The 14,959-nt window shown below is 42.2% G+C and overlaps 1 protein-coding gene across 4 annotated transcripts in view; it reads left to right on the top strand.

The window, feature by feature from the left end:
- The window catches only part of DAB1 (DAB adaptor protein 1), a 1,277,266-nt gene that overhangs the window by 945,537 nt on the left and 316,770 nt on the right, over window positions 1-14,959 (top strand). For 2 of the 4 annotated variants that reach the window (XM_017877257.1, XM_017877260.1), the window contains exon 1: window positions 11,710-11,781. The exons of the other annotated variants lie outside the window; for them this stretch is intronic. The gene's annotated coding sequence lies outside the window, so the exon portion shown is untranslated. Of the gene's footprint in view, window positions 1-11,709; window positions 11,782-14,959 lie in introns of those variants that run through there. 4 annotated transcript variants of the gene reach the window in all.

Consider the following 14,959-nt stretch of genomic DNA (forward strand, 5'->3'; position numbering starts at 1 on the left):
TTTTTTGAGACGGAGTCTCGCTCTGTCACCCAGGCTGGAGTGCAGTGACCGGATCTCAGCTCACTGCAAGCTCCGCCTCCCGGGTTTACGCCATTCTCCCACCTCAGCCTCCCGAGTAGCTGGGACTACAGGCGCCCGCCACCTCGCCCAGCTAGGTTTTTGTATTTTTTAGTAGAGACGAGGTTTCACCATGTTCGCCAGGATGGTCTCGATCTCCTGACCTCGTGATCCGCCCGTCTCGGCCTCCCAAAGTGCTGGGATTACAGGCTTGAGCCACCGCGCCCGGCCACGTGTGAATACTTCTATACATTTTTTGGATTCTATTTAATAGATTGAGACTTTGCAAAGTCAAGTGCTGAAATTGGAGTCAGTATATTACAGTGGCTAAAGGTAGAGCCTCTGCCTGAGTTGATACCTGGACATTGCTACTCCTTAGCTGTGTGCCCTTTCACACATTACCTTTGTATGCCTTCGTTTCATCATCTGTAAAATTAATGCATTTGGTTGCACTTTTTAAGCTGTATTAATCTCCTTCCTGACTGTAATAGATAGTATACTATACATAATTGAGGAAGCAAAAGGTAGAAAAGAAGGACTGTGTAGTCAGACTGCCTGGATTTCCATTTTGGCTTCATCATTTACAAGCCCTGTGACCTGGGGCAATTTACTTAGTCTCAGTAAGCCTTGGTTTCTTTGCTATAAAGTGGAGATAGTAGTAATAACTACCACATAGGGTTTTGTGATTAAATTAGATTATATGTATAGTGTACTTAGAATAATCCCTAGAGATCTTCAACATAGGAAGCAATCAACAAATGATAATGATGAGATATATTTATATATATTTTTATAACAAAGAAACTTGCTGTGCCTTGGGGTCTTTATTGTAGGGATCGGTGTTCATTATATAATCCCATAATGTGTGAACATGATCTATAGACATGTTTCTCTCTGAGCAAGAGATTCATGCATTGTAGCATGTGCATGGATAGGTTTACAGAAAATCTTTGATTCTCCTGAAATAGTAGACGAGACTTGGGGGAATGCATGTTTATATGGAGAAGATCTATTTTATCATTAATGCTCTATGACCTTACAAAATTCAAGAAGTTAGTGTGCATAATAATCTTGTAGATGTACATGAGGCTGTTAGTGAGCATAAATGAAAAATCTGGCTGCCAGTGTATATTAGTCAGTTTTCACACTGCTTTATAGAATACCTGTGACTGGGTGATGTTTAAAGAAAGAAGTTTAATTGACTCACAGTTCTGCATGGCTGGGGAGGCTTCAGGAAACTTACAATCATGGCATAAGGCAAAGGGGAAGCAGGTACCTTCTGGGACCTTGCTGGCACCCCCATAATACAGTCCCCTCCCACCAGGTCCCTCCCTTGACACAATTCTAGATGAGATTTGGGTGGGCATACAGAGCCAAACCCTATCACAGTGACTTAAGGAATAAAGCCATTTTGTCTGATATAACAGAAACTCAGAGGAAGTGGTCCTAAGATGAGTGTAATAGTTCAAAGTTGTTATCAGGGGCTCAAGTTCTTTCCTTCAGCCCTGTGCCATCCTCAGATTAATTGCTTCATGGTCCTAGGATAGCTGCTATAGATCCAAGTATCACACCTTCATAGAACTTCACTGAAAACAGAAAGAAGCCAGGGCAGCCAGGATGATAAGAAGAGGTTTCCTTACTTGTCTCCCTTCTTTGATCAGAGGTTATTTTTTTTCCCAGAAGGAACTCCCACAAAGCAAGACACCCACCTACCCTCTGTTTATTCTTATTTTGCCAGAACTGTATCATATTGCCACTTCCAGCCGGAAGGGAGTCCAAGAAAGCAAGTGTCTGACTTTTTCAGCATCTCTGAGGAAAGTGGGCAAGAAAAGGCAGTGTAAGGGAAAAAGCTTCCTATATGTCAATGCACTAATGAAAATGTGAGAGCTCATTGCCTTAAGAGAGGTCATACAAAATACCTGAATTGGGGTGGGGTGTTTTGTGTTAAGAAACAGACATCCAGAGAAGGACCAAGGGAATTAGGGAGGGCTTCAAGGAACTTCAAGATGCCTTACCCTAAACAGGCGTCTTTCCTTGGTGACTCATGCAGAGGAAGTGGCTGGATTCCAAATAAGTTTGTCGAAAAACTGCCATGGAAGAGGCAGCCATTTGTTCATGTTTGCAGCTGCTGACTCTGACCCAAATCTGCCCTCCCCCAATCTTCAGCTGCTGGTACTGATGCATCCTTTTGGGAGCTGGACCATGAACTCTGCCAGGAAGAAGGTGCCCATCTCAATGGCTCCCCTCTTCAATCTCCAAGCAAGCTGTTTCCAGAGAATGGGAGCAACACACACAATAGTAACAGGTTTAGTAATTAGCAGCAGCCCTGGGGCCATGCAACACTTCTGAAAAGACAAGGTGATTCAATAAGATCTTCCACCACCCCTGAGAGTTTCCTAGATGGAAAGACAGGTGGGGATCTCCAGTGCTAATAACATGGAGGCCTTTCACCCTCAGTGGTTAGAGGGCATGGGTTAGGAAATGGGGAACAAAAGCAAAACAGGTGGACATGGAGGCTGTATTTCTGTTGTTGATGGAGACCATATTTTTATACATGATCTTGGCGAAGTGTGCTACTGTAAAGAGCAGGCAGGGAATCCATAGAACTGTGATGGTACAGTCCTTTCAAAATAAACATGCAAAATGTGAAAACACAACACAACAAGCCCATGTCTTTACCCATCTCTTTTATCCTCAATCCAGAGGCTGAGGAATTTAAGGAAAATTCTTTTTTTTTTTTTTCAAATTAATTGGTAAACAAAAGGTTGAAAGTTTAATACTGCATTTATTATATTGAGTCAAAGTGCCCTATGCATATTTTCTCTAACAGAGGGTGGAAGAATCCAATGAGATCAGTGAAGGTATTTTTTATCTCCCTTGGGAGGCAAAGGGGAAGCAGGCACCTTCTTTACAAGGCAGCAGGGAACTAGTGAGTGCCACATAGAGGAGATAACTTTTGATCTGATTGTCGAAGGCTGAGTAGGAACTTGCCTGGCTTATGGAGGTATATCAAGATTATGGAGGTGTCAGGTATTCTATCTACTAGAGTATTTTAAGTTGTAGGACAGCATCTAAACAGCATAAAGTTGTAAAATTCAATGAATATGTGACATTTTGTTTACTTTAGTACTTCTTTTCTTCAGAAAGAAACAATGAATTTTCTTTTTCTGGAGGATCTTCTTTACCAAACCTGAATTGTATGGTTGGTTTGGAACTACCATTCAGTTCCACCCCTTTAGATGCAATCAACTGATCTGGGAGTATGCAAATCATTCTCTCTGGACCAATCAAAGTCTTCCCTGGGATTTTTTTTTTTTTTTTTTTTTTTTTTTTTTTTTTTGAGTTGCAGCTGGGAGATTTAAGTCAGTGTCTTGCTGGAGACAAAGTGAGAGATGCTGTGTGCGATTTGTAGATGGCTCTGACCTTGCCATTTGGAAATACTCCTGACTACAGGAGACTGAAACCCAATTCAAATGAACTTAGATAAAAATGGCATTGATTGTAAAATTTACAAACACATAGTCCATGTCTGTCTCTCCTTGCTGGGTTGATCTTCACAAAAGCAGACTAGGCACTTTCAAATGGTGGCACTCAGTATCAACAATGACTTCCATAGCTCACTTCTCATTGAGGTTGAGGGAGGGTGGGAGACAGGCAAAACAATAAATAAATAAGAAAATTTCATATTAGACTAGTGTTTTTCAAATGTTGATGTACCTATAAATCACCTGGGGATCTTCCTAACATGCAGATTTTGACTCAATAGATCTGAAATGGTACCTGAGACTTCATTTCTAACAAGCTCCCATGTGAGGTGGATGCTGCTGGTTCAAAGACCACTCTATGAATAACGTAATGTTCAAAGATAATGATTAAGGATTCAGCAAATACAAAAAGATGGTACAGCATAAGGTTGTATGGGAGTGGGGTAGAAGTGAGCTGTGATTTTCAGTAGGATAATTAGGACAGACTCATAGAGGTAATCTTTGAGCATACTTGAAAGAGGTCATTCTATTTACGTGACTAAAAAAAAATTGTGTTTTAAGAACATATTAGTGAACTACTACTGCATAACAAATTACTCCAGCATTTAGCAGCTTAAAAGAACAAACATTTATAATCCCACAGCTTTGATGCGTCAGTTGAGCTGGGTCCCCTTGCTCAGGACCTCTCACAAGACTGCAATCAAGGCATTGGCCAGAGCTGCTCCCGTCATTGCAAGAGTCACCCGGGATCAGTCTGTTTCCAAGCTTACTCAAGGGGCCATTGGTGGACTTCAGTTCCTCACATGCTGTTGGACTGGGGGTCTCAGTTCTTGTTAGGCTATTTGCCGAAGGCTTCCCTCAGTTCTCTGTCATGTGGCCTCCCCATAGGGTGGCTCACAAATATGGCAACTGGCTTCCATCAGAGCAAGCTAATGAGAGGGCAAGAGATGGAGAACAAGATGAAAGTTGGGGTCTTTCTATAACCTAATTTATCAAGTGACATCCCATTACTTTTGCCATATTCCATTTATTTACAAATAAGCATACTTGCTTACAAGTAAGTCACTAAGTCCAGCCCATACTCAGGGAGGAGACTAACAAAGGCATGAATATTACTAGGCAGGGATCACTGGGGGTGTGCCATTTTAAGGTGGCTGCCACTGCACATATTTGCCTGTTACCTCAGAATCTGAGTGTCTATGCCCTTATGTAGGTTGCTGTCACTAGTGGTTTGTTTAGGAAAGAGGATCATGGGAATTTTTTGGCTCCCAGCAGAAACTAGGATTGCCGAAATGGTTCTCACTGAACAACTTTACTTTGGCCAATCTTCAACTTTTATGGTAGATCCAAGCTGGTTTTTAAAATTTTTTTTTATTTTTTTTTTTCTTTTTGAGATATCCAAGCAGAGGCTGGTAGGCCACCTGAGAGCTTGTGGGCAGCTGAGCTCTGACTGACCCCCTGGCCATTTTAGCACTGCCAATAAAATTGCCTGAGGAGCCTGCCAAGGAGACAGATGCTGCTGCTGGAGAAACACCTTCTGTAGCCTGGCATTTGTCCGGTAATTGCTCTCCAAGAGAAAATAAAATCTTCATATGAGGGGGAAGGTGGATGGCGCCTGTCAAGTGTAGAGATGATTTAGAATAAGTGCTGCAAATAAAATGCACAAGATTTTATTACAAAATAAAATACATTTGTATAGATCTAAGATTTGACTCTTTAGAAATCCACTGACTTAGGAAGTGCTTCTTGTTTTCTAGGCATGGAATAATACACAGTAAATTGGATTATGTGCAAAATGCCTCACCTGTTTTCTCTCTCCTGTTCTGTTTGAAGTCATATTTCTTTTGCAATAGAGCCACTATTTCCTCTGTCTTATAGATTCATAATGTAGACACAGCACTGATTTAGGACTGGACAATAGGCTCCGTCACTTATACTAAGAGGGAATTTAAGCTTTTGTCTAAAGTTTTCTGATCTTTAAATTTGGATAGTAATACATCTATCATAAACTTGTTTTAAAAGTGTATAAAGTTACCCCAGAAAAAGTTCCTTGCCATATTGTAGATACTTAATAAATGGGGTCTCTATAACTGCTATACCTGTACTTAAAATAACAATGGTGGGAAGAGCTTTATAGTCTTCCAACATAGGAAAATCAAGGCCCAGAAAGTTTAAAGTGTTTCCTAAAGACCGTATAATAGGTGGCCGGGCGCGGTGGCTCACGCCTGTAATCCCAGCACTTTGGGAGGCCGAGGTGGGCGGATCATGAGGTCAGGAGATCGAGACCATCCTGGCTAACATGGTGAGACCCTGGCTTTACTAAAAGTGCAAAATACTAGCCGGGCATGGTGATAGGCGCCTGTAGTCCCAGCTACTCGGGAGGCTGAGGCAGGAGAATGGCGTGAATCTGGGAGGAAGAGGTTTCAGTGAGCCGAGATCACGCCGCTACACTCCAGCCTGGATGACAGTGCAATACTCTGTCTCAAAAAAAAAAAAAAAAAAGTCATATAATAGGTAAGCTTTCCACCATCTATTCACTCCAACCTGGGCGACAGAGTGAGACTCTGTCTCAAAAATAAATAAATAAATAAATAAATAGTTGGAAATGATACAGTAACTGGTATGAGGACATAAGGAGGCAATTTTAGTTTGGGTGACCTTGGAAAGCCACTTTAAATAAGTGACATTTGAGTGGAAACCTATCAGACAAGAAGGAGCCAAGAGAGGAAACAAAACTGCAAAGACCTTGAAGCAGAAAGGACAGAAGGAAGTGGGGTGGTGGGCATTTCTCAGATAAAATAGGATATCTATAGTTATGCCAGGAGAAAATTTGGTTAAACAAATTATAGAATTTCTGGTCATCTGTAAAGTAAGTGCCCTTGACAAAGGGCTTTTCAAAGTTGTTAATATAGCAATGTTTATGATGATATCTCAAGGGATCAGGGACTATTATATTATTGTTTTGAGAACTATTTAAACATGGATCCATCCTCTTTTCCTCCCTGCCTCCTTCCCTTCTTCCCATCTGTGTACCTGTTCATCTGTCCTTTTTTCCATCTGTTCATCCCTTGTGTGTGTGTGTGTGTGTGTGTGTGTGCGCGGGCGTGCGTGTTTTGTGTTTTTTTTTTTTTTTTTTTTTTTTTTTTCTGAGACAATGTCTTGCTATGTTGCCCAGGCTGGCCTGGGACTCCTGAGCTCAAGCAATCCTTCTGCTTCAACTTCCCAAGTAGTTGGGACCACAGGTGTGCCACACCAGGCCTGGTTTATCCGTTACTTATTTGTAAAGAGCATCCTTAAGGGATAGAGTGTTCTGTGGGAAACCTTGGTAAATTGCTTAGTGAACATTCATTAGATCCTCTGAGCCTCACAACATCCCTATTGTAAGTAGGGATTGGCATTCCATACTGCAGAAAAGAGAACTGGGGCTTGGAGTGTGAAGGACCTGCCAAGCCTCTGATGGAAGTTGAATCAGGTCAGCAAAGCGCATGTGAGACTCCAAGTCAGGTGCTCTTCCCAAAATCCTGGCCACAGCTCCAACTTCAGCTAACAGAGCCTGAGACATTGATTTTTCTAAGTGCTCTGATATTTTGATGTTTTTCAAAAATTAATAACAAGAACAACCATGTTCTCATAGCTATTGGGATATTTTGAGGAGCTGAGTGAATAAATTGCATAGGGAACAAACTCATGTCTCCCCTGCCAAAAGATGCAGAATCCTGTTTTCTTTGAAGGATGGCTGTCTTGGTCCTTTTGGACGGCTATAACACAATGCCATAGATCGGGTGGTTTGTAAATAACATAAATTTACTTCTTACAGTCCTGGAGGCTGGAAAGTCCAAGATCAAGACTCTAGCAGATTCAGTGTCTGTGAGAATTCACTTCCTGGTTCATAGATGGCACCTTCTCACTGTAACCTCACTTGGTAGAAGGGGTGAGGGACTTCTCTGAGGTCTTTCCTGTAAGAGCATGAATCCCATCACCTCCCAGAGGCTTCACCTCCACATTCCATCATCCTGGGGATTAAGTTTCAATGTATGAATTTGTGTGTGTGTGCAGGGAGAGTGGGCATACCCATTGTCTATGGAAATGGCTAAATTACATTTTCTGAACAATAAACATAACATATTGTTAACAACCACTGACTGAGCATCTGCTGAAACAGGCATAGTGGGAGGTCAACTTTGTATTAAACTACTCATCCTAACAACATCTTGAGTGGCAGAAGCCATCAATTCCACTTTTCTATTATGGAAACTGTGGCCAGACTGGGGCCAACTTACCCCTTCCTCATAGTAAGCACAGTGTCTCGGGCCCCCACTGTATTTTTCAGGTCCCACAAATAGATTTTCACTTCTTTTAAACTCAGAAGAAGGAAATGGACTTTTAGAGTCAAAGATTATGCTTGTCGGCTGGGCGCGGTGGCTCACGCCTGTAATCCCAGCACTTTGGGAGGCCGAGGCAGGCAGATCACAAGGTCAGGAGTTTGAGACCTGCTTGGCCAATATGGTGAAACCCTGTCTCTACTAAAAATACAAAAATTAGCCGGAAGTGGTGGCGGTCACCTGTAGTCTCAGCTACTCGGGAGGCTGAGGCAGGAGAATCGCTTAAACCCGGGAGGCGGAGGTTGTAATGAGCTGAGATCGGGCCACTACACTCCAGCCTGGGAGACAGAGTGAGACAAAAACAAAAAAAAAAGAAAAGAAAAAAAAAAAGATTATGCTTGTCATAATACCAACACAGTAATTGAATATAATTTTTTTAAACACATTTTGCAAAGAAAGGATCCTATGAAAGAAGCAGTGCCTAGGCCCTATGACTGTTATATTGTGGGGACCAGGCTAGGGCTCAGGGAAGTTGCAGCTCATTCAAAGCCGTGCAGGAGAGATGGGCAAAGCACGACCCACACAGACCCAAACCTGTGCTATTTTCCTGCCATACCTTGAGGCCTCATTCTCAATTGGCTTTACCCTACACTCTAGCTTTCAGCCTCAGCATCATTTCCACAGAAACAGTGAGTGCCTAAAAACTGGGGCACTGCATCCTTAATTTTAGCACCCCATCTGCTCCTGGATAACGACAGACAGAAATGCACAAAACCTTCTTTTCAGAGAGCCTCATCCCAGGATTCCTGAGCAAGTGTGCAGGCCCGCCCAGGGCTTCATGAGAATGAGCGCTGCCCTGACCTTGTTAAAGTGGACAGTTCAGTCCAGCAAAAGCGCCCCTCCCTGTTCCATTAGGCTGAGTGTGGAACTGGCCCCCTGGAACTCAGAGATAATGAGCAAGTGGAGAAACAGGTGGAAAGCAATGGTGCTGGAGTTTGCACACCCCACTGCTGCTCACCAGCCACTGCTGTTCACCAGCCACTGCTGCAAATGAGAACCTTTGGGAAGTTTGGCCTTCATTTCCCTGCACACTGAGAGGTCAGTGTGAATAGGGGCCATTTTACATTCAAGGCACAAGACACTTTCCTCCAGTAAATGGAGTTTTAATAAAGCCTTTGTATGATTCCGGGTATCACAACAACTGAATCAGATCCTGGATGCATTAGCCTGGGCCCTGGTGAGTTTCCCTATGGCATTTCACTTATGATGCGATACTTACTACCTTTGGCTGAGTTTATCATCAGGAAGAGGTTTCTAAATTATTGTAGACAGCATCTGCTTAGATAAAATTATGTGTCCCCTCTATGAACCTCACTTTCCCCAGTGGTAAAATGAAAGACTTAGGTTATTTCTAAACTCTCATCTAGTTCTGGATTTTATATTTTGAATGACTACTAAGGGAGAGACCCCAAGTTAAGGGCTGGGTTCGTGTTTGGGGGATCACATGAAATTATGGATGGAATAAAAATGTGTAAATCTTATTCACCTTTCTTTTGACAGAGAATAACAACAGTCAGTTATGAAGGAACAACTGTGGACTCAAGGACTTTAGATACTTCCCCCTCCCTCACCACAATATTAATGTTGCAAGATAAATTAGTTGTAACATTTCAGAGATGAGAAATTTAGGCCCAGGGAGGTTAAGAAACCATAACGTTTAGTGCCAGGGATTCAGCTGAAGACTTGACTTCGCCTTGCAGCCTTCATTATTTTTACCATCACCATCATCATGTTTATTGCCATTGTATTATAGTCACAAGAAAGATGCATTCACATGGACAGCAACACAAACATAGTCAATACCAAGTTATATTGGCTTGAGGTAAGGTGTCCACTGATGACCTTTGCCTGGATATAGATTGCGTAGGAAATAAAGGGCGTGGGACATTCCGAGTGACAGAGTATCCAGAAAAGTTAACTTTTCCAGATGAGTTAAACTGAATCTTCATTTATTGGGAGCAAGGTCCAGGGCCATAAACATGCTCCCCAACATAACTGAGTTTCTTTCCTCCCCTTCAGACAGGTTGCAACCAAGAAGCTGTGTGTGTGTGTGTGTGTGTGTGTGTGTGTGTGTGTGTGTGTGTGGTGGTTGGCGGGAGGTGGCGAAGAACAACAACTGTCACTCTTAAGTCAGCTACACAGAGTTTGATGTCTGATTTTTTTTTTTTTTTTTCATTTTCACAAAGCTCGGCTTTCTAAGCTTGGGGCATTTGATGACTTAAATGACTGCCTCAGTTTCCCAGTGTGCTCAGGCTTCAGGAATCCAAACTTATCAAGTCTGTGGCGACACCTAGAGAAGGAGGATAAGTTTAATCTTGGCACCCTCAGATTGAGCTTGGTACCCACGTGGGACTGCTCAGCAATCGTGATGAGAGAGTCCACTTTGTTCCATCATCCCACCTAGCCCACTGTGTCATTAGAAGAGCAACAGCCATTACGGTGCCCTTCTCACACTGGGCGACACTTAACAGCTGTCGTTTACTTGGGTCCATCACATGAGCATATTGAAGCAATGGGCTTTTGGAGTCACAAAGACATTTTCAAATCCGAGTTCTGCCGCTTGTCTGTCAATCTGTCTATCATCTATCTATTTTTTTTTAGAGATGGGCTCTTGCTCTGTCACCTAGGCTGGAGTACAGTGGCACTATCATCGCTCAGTGCAGCCTCAAATTCCTAGGCTCACACACTCCCCACCTCAGTCTCCCAAGTAGCCAGGATTACAGGAGTAAGCTACCATGCCCATCTCTCTATCTGTATTTTCTGGAGCAAGAACTTTAACTCTCTGCATTTAAGTTTCTTATCTGTGAAAGAAACTATTACGGAAATGAAACTATTAAACCCTTGCAGTTGTTCGGCAGAGAAATGACAGTAGCATTTTGAAGCTAGCTCACTACAGAGATGGGAGCAGGGTTAGTGGGATAGATGAAATAGATTATTATTGTTCTTTTTTTTTTTTTCTTTTACAAATGAGGAAAGGGAGCCTCACAAAAGTTTTCCTTTCCCAGAGTTGCCCAGCGAGTGATTGGCGAAGCCAGCCCGGAAAACCCTAGCCTTCTGGGCACAATTGCTTACTTCCTGCTAGACTGGGAGCCACTGAGCAGCAAGGACTCTGCCATACTTTCCGTCTGGGCCTGGCTGTGGCATCCCCTTTGTTGATCTCATCCTTTACTTCTGTTTTCCCTGTCCTCTGTGTCCCATACTAGCATCTCCACTGTTCTTTGATGAAAGTGCTTGGCTCATTTCTGCCTCAGAGCTTTTTGGGCTTGCTGTTCCCTCTGCCTCAAATGCTCTTCCCCCAGATCTCTACATGGCATGCACCTTCACCCTCTTAAAAGTTTTGCTCCAATGTCTTCTCAGTGTGGCCTTCACTAACTACTCATTAAAAAGACTTACTCCTCTCCAGCACTTCGTATAGCCCTCCCATCCTTGTTTTACTTCGTAACACTTACCAATACCTGACATATAGTATACGTGATAGACTTGATTGATTTATTGTCCACCACCCTTCACTAGAACATAATCTGTGTCCTCAGAACTGAACAATGTATGGCAAATAGCCCGCAGTCTGTAAATTATACTACGCATTGATTGAAAGAGTAAATAAACGTGTTTGGAATGGCGGGGGTCTGTGTGTAAATGCCTCCTGCCCTGATGATGTTTGCAGCAGAATACTAAACTGCGTCTCCCCATGTGATTGCTCCTTGCCAAACCCCTTCTCTGGTGATCACTGAAAGTCACTAATTATGATCTCAGCTGTGTACTTTGTCCTTCCTTCTTTGTGGGGTGGCTTTGAGCTCCCACAAGGGCCAGGAGGGCTGTCTGTTCTGGAGCTTTGCTCTGCAGCATGATCAACATGGGTAATGTAGTATTTAACTTTATATTTTTAAATCTCTGAGTAGAGCTCTTTACTAGAAATTAATTTGCCAGGTTGTTGGGGTTTGTTTGCTTTCAGCCGCTGAGTTATTTCTTCTGTGTCTGAGTTCTTTCTTGCCTGTGCCTGGAGTTCTAGGAAAATGTTTTCTAGAATACTAGAAAACATTGAGTTTGGTAAGTTATGTTACCTGAGTTTTGGTAAATTATGTTGTGTACAAAGGGCTCCCGCTAAAGTGTGGGCAGAAGTCTTATCATGCTTTAATTCTTTTAAAAGACACTTTTATGCTTTTTGAAATGTTTTAAAACAAACTTATTCTAGGAGCAGAAATCTTATAAAAGTGAATGAAGCTAGAAATTGCCTAATAATCCAAATCATACGGAAGTATTCTCTCTGACAGATGTTATGAACGATGGGCTCAGTGGACCACAGTGGTGTCAGAAGTGGACTAAAGATCAGGTGACCTAGCTAATTGATCTGTGCAACTTACTCATTGTGTAACTTCAGGGAAAGCATTCGATCTTTCTAAGATACCGTTCTTCAATGTAAAGTGAAGACTCTAGGTCAGGGGTATCCAATCTTTTGGCTTCCCTGAGCCACGTTGGAAAAGGAAGAATATCCTTGGGCCACACATAAAATACACTAATGATAGCTGATGGGCTAAAAAATATCACAAAAAATTTCATAATATTTTAAGAACGTTTATGAATTTGTGTTGGTTCGCATTCAAAGCCATCCTGGGCTACATGTGGCTGGCAGGGTGCTGGTTGGACAAGCTTGCTCTAGGCTATGGGTCTAGCTGATATGCGAGTTTCTTTTCATCTTTAAAACCCTAGACTAGAAGCCTAAAGACTTTGATCTTAGCTTGGTTGCCGCCATTTCCTAGTACTGGAGCTGTAGGTAAGTCAGTTTCCTTCCTGGAGCCTCAGTTGCTCAGTCTTTAAAATGAGCACTGAGATTACTATTTTGGGTTTTTCCGAGGGTATTGAGAGAATTTCATTTGGACACACAGATGGAAAAGTACTTTTTAGCCATACAGTCTTATTATTATTAGAAGCCATTTCTTATTTTACTGTGATTTTGTGGCCATATGCCAACAGAATGATTGGATAAAAAGTTAGAAGATGAAAAGTCAGTGCATATAGTACTGACGATTTTTAAATTGTGCTTTTAAAACATATTGAGTTTTGTTTCCTTTTGATTTTTTTTTTAAATCCCCACTTTACATCTTAAGTTCTTTACTTGAGCTTTGGGAAAGTGTTCACAGCTTTTATAAAATTTTTCAAAGAAGTATTTGATATACCAATTTTTTTCAACCCTGTGATTTTCTGTGGGTGTTTCCCCCTGGAATTCCTGAGAGGAGGAGATCTTTTCATGCTTCTTCTGATCATATATCCATTCCTCCTTGCGTGGACATTAACTGGTAATACCCAGAGAATCACAGATGTCAAGAGAATGACTGCAGGACTCGCTTGCTGCTCTCTGGAAGCTGAAAGCTAATGGGCACCTAATCAAGGCTGGCTCATTTTTTAGGGATAACCCAATTACAAATCTGGATTTTCTGGCATACTAGTTTGGTTCTTGGAAGCAATTTAGTATTGTTTTATCTTGATTTTGGTCTTTTTATCTCTAAAGAGCACTTCTAATTTAGACTGTAAATTTTAACGAGCAAAGGTTGAAGTTCCCTTTGGAGAGGGAAAAAGCATTATTATTCAGGTTAGTGACCCCACAGCTCTCATCAGGTGGCTGGGCAAAGGTGCAGAGATTCAACAGATTGGACAGGAGGTGTAGTCTAGATTCAGCAGATGGGGAGGAAGCCTGGTCTGGGAGGTGTGGTCTAGCTTCCATAGCTAGAGAAAGAAGGTGGTGTAGGAAGTGTGGTCTAGATTGAATTGACAGGGAAGAGAGTGTGTTCTAGATTCAACATACAGGAAAGGAGGTGTGGCCTAGATTCAACAAGTAAAGGGGGTGTAGTCTATATTCAACAGACAGGGAAGGGGAGGTGGTCTGGATTCAGCAGACAGGGAAAGAGGGTGTAGCCTAGATTCAGCAGACAGGAAAGGAGGTGTGGTCTAGATTTGACAGACAGGAAAGGGAGCGTGGCCTAGATTCAATAGAAAGGGAAAGAGGGTGTGGCCTAGATTCAGCAGATGGAGAAGGAGGTGTGGTCTGGGATGTGTGTTCTAGATTAGACAGATGGGGAAGGAGGTGTGGTCTCACCAGCTGGGGAAGAGTGGGGAAGACTGTAGGCAACTCTCCTACTAGCAACAGGTCCTGCTTTCACTATCATTCAGGATGGCAGTACCTTTAATAGGGCTGATCATCTAATTAAGATAGCATAATATAGAGCCAGAATTCAGGTGGTATTTACAAGGTACAGAAAAGATCTTGGACTCAAAAGGCTTGGAGTCCACTCCTATTTAACTAGAAACTGTGGCTTATGTCATCCCCAACCACGGTAAAATGAGGACAGCACCATGAAGATGAAATGAAAGCACAAAAGAGAAGGTATTTGGCAAACCGTGACAGTCATTGTTAGAAATGAAATGTCAAATGAGTGCACAAAGGGGGACCCGAGGGGTCCTCCTAAAAAACTGGAAGATCCTTTCCTTTCACTGTTGCTATGTTCTGACGAGGTTTGTTGTCTTCCTGTTAAATGGGAGGTGAGTGTGGAGTGGAGAAAGTGAGTTGTTTGGGCCTCAGGCCTCAACCTCCACTTGAAGCCTACACAAGCTCACCTTTGCTACCCTGCAGAGAAGGCAAAAGGAGTTAATGATGAAATGTCAGAAAGGCATTTGGGGCCTTTTAGAAATTCTTACCAGGTAAGATTGCACTCACATAATATCAAATATACAGAGCTGCCATGGTCGTATCATTAATTATTTTATTGTTTTTATTATTAGTAATACTTCAAAGAGTCTAGTTTTAAAAATATTGTTGGATATGCTTAAGTAAATGACCATAATATTTCTTTTAAAGCTTTGCATAAGAGCAGGCTACACAGAAGCCTTGTACTTGGCAAGCAGAAATGAACCTAAACTGTTTTCCAAATTTACCAAGTGCTTGCCTGAACAGACAAGGAGCCTGGGGGGATTTTCTTGTGGGAGCGATGAGTTGTGAATCCCAATATAAGATGTGTGTAAAAAAAAAAAAAAAAAAAAAAA

This window comes from Rhinopithecus bieti, unplaced genomic scaffold, assembly GCF_001698545.2.
Source record: "Rhinopithecus bieti isolate Rb0 unplaced genomic scaffold, ASM169854v2 scaffold_6380, whole genome shotgun sequence".
Taxonomy (NCBI): domain Eukaryota; kingdom Metazoa; phylum Chordata; class Mammalia; order Primates; family Cercopithecidae; genus Rhinopithecus; species Rhinopithecus bieti.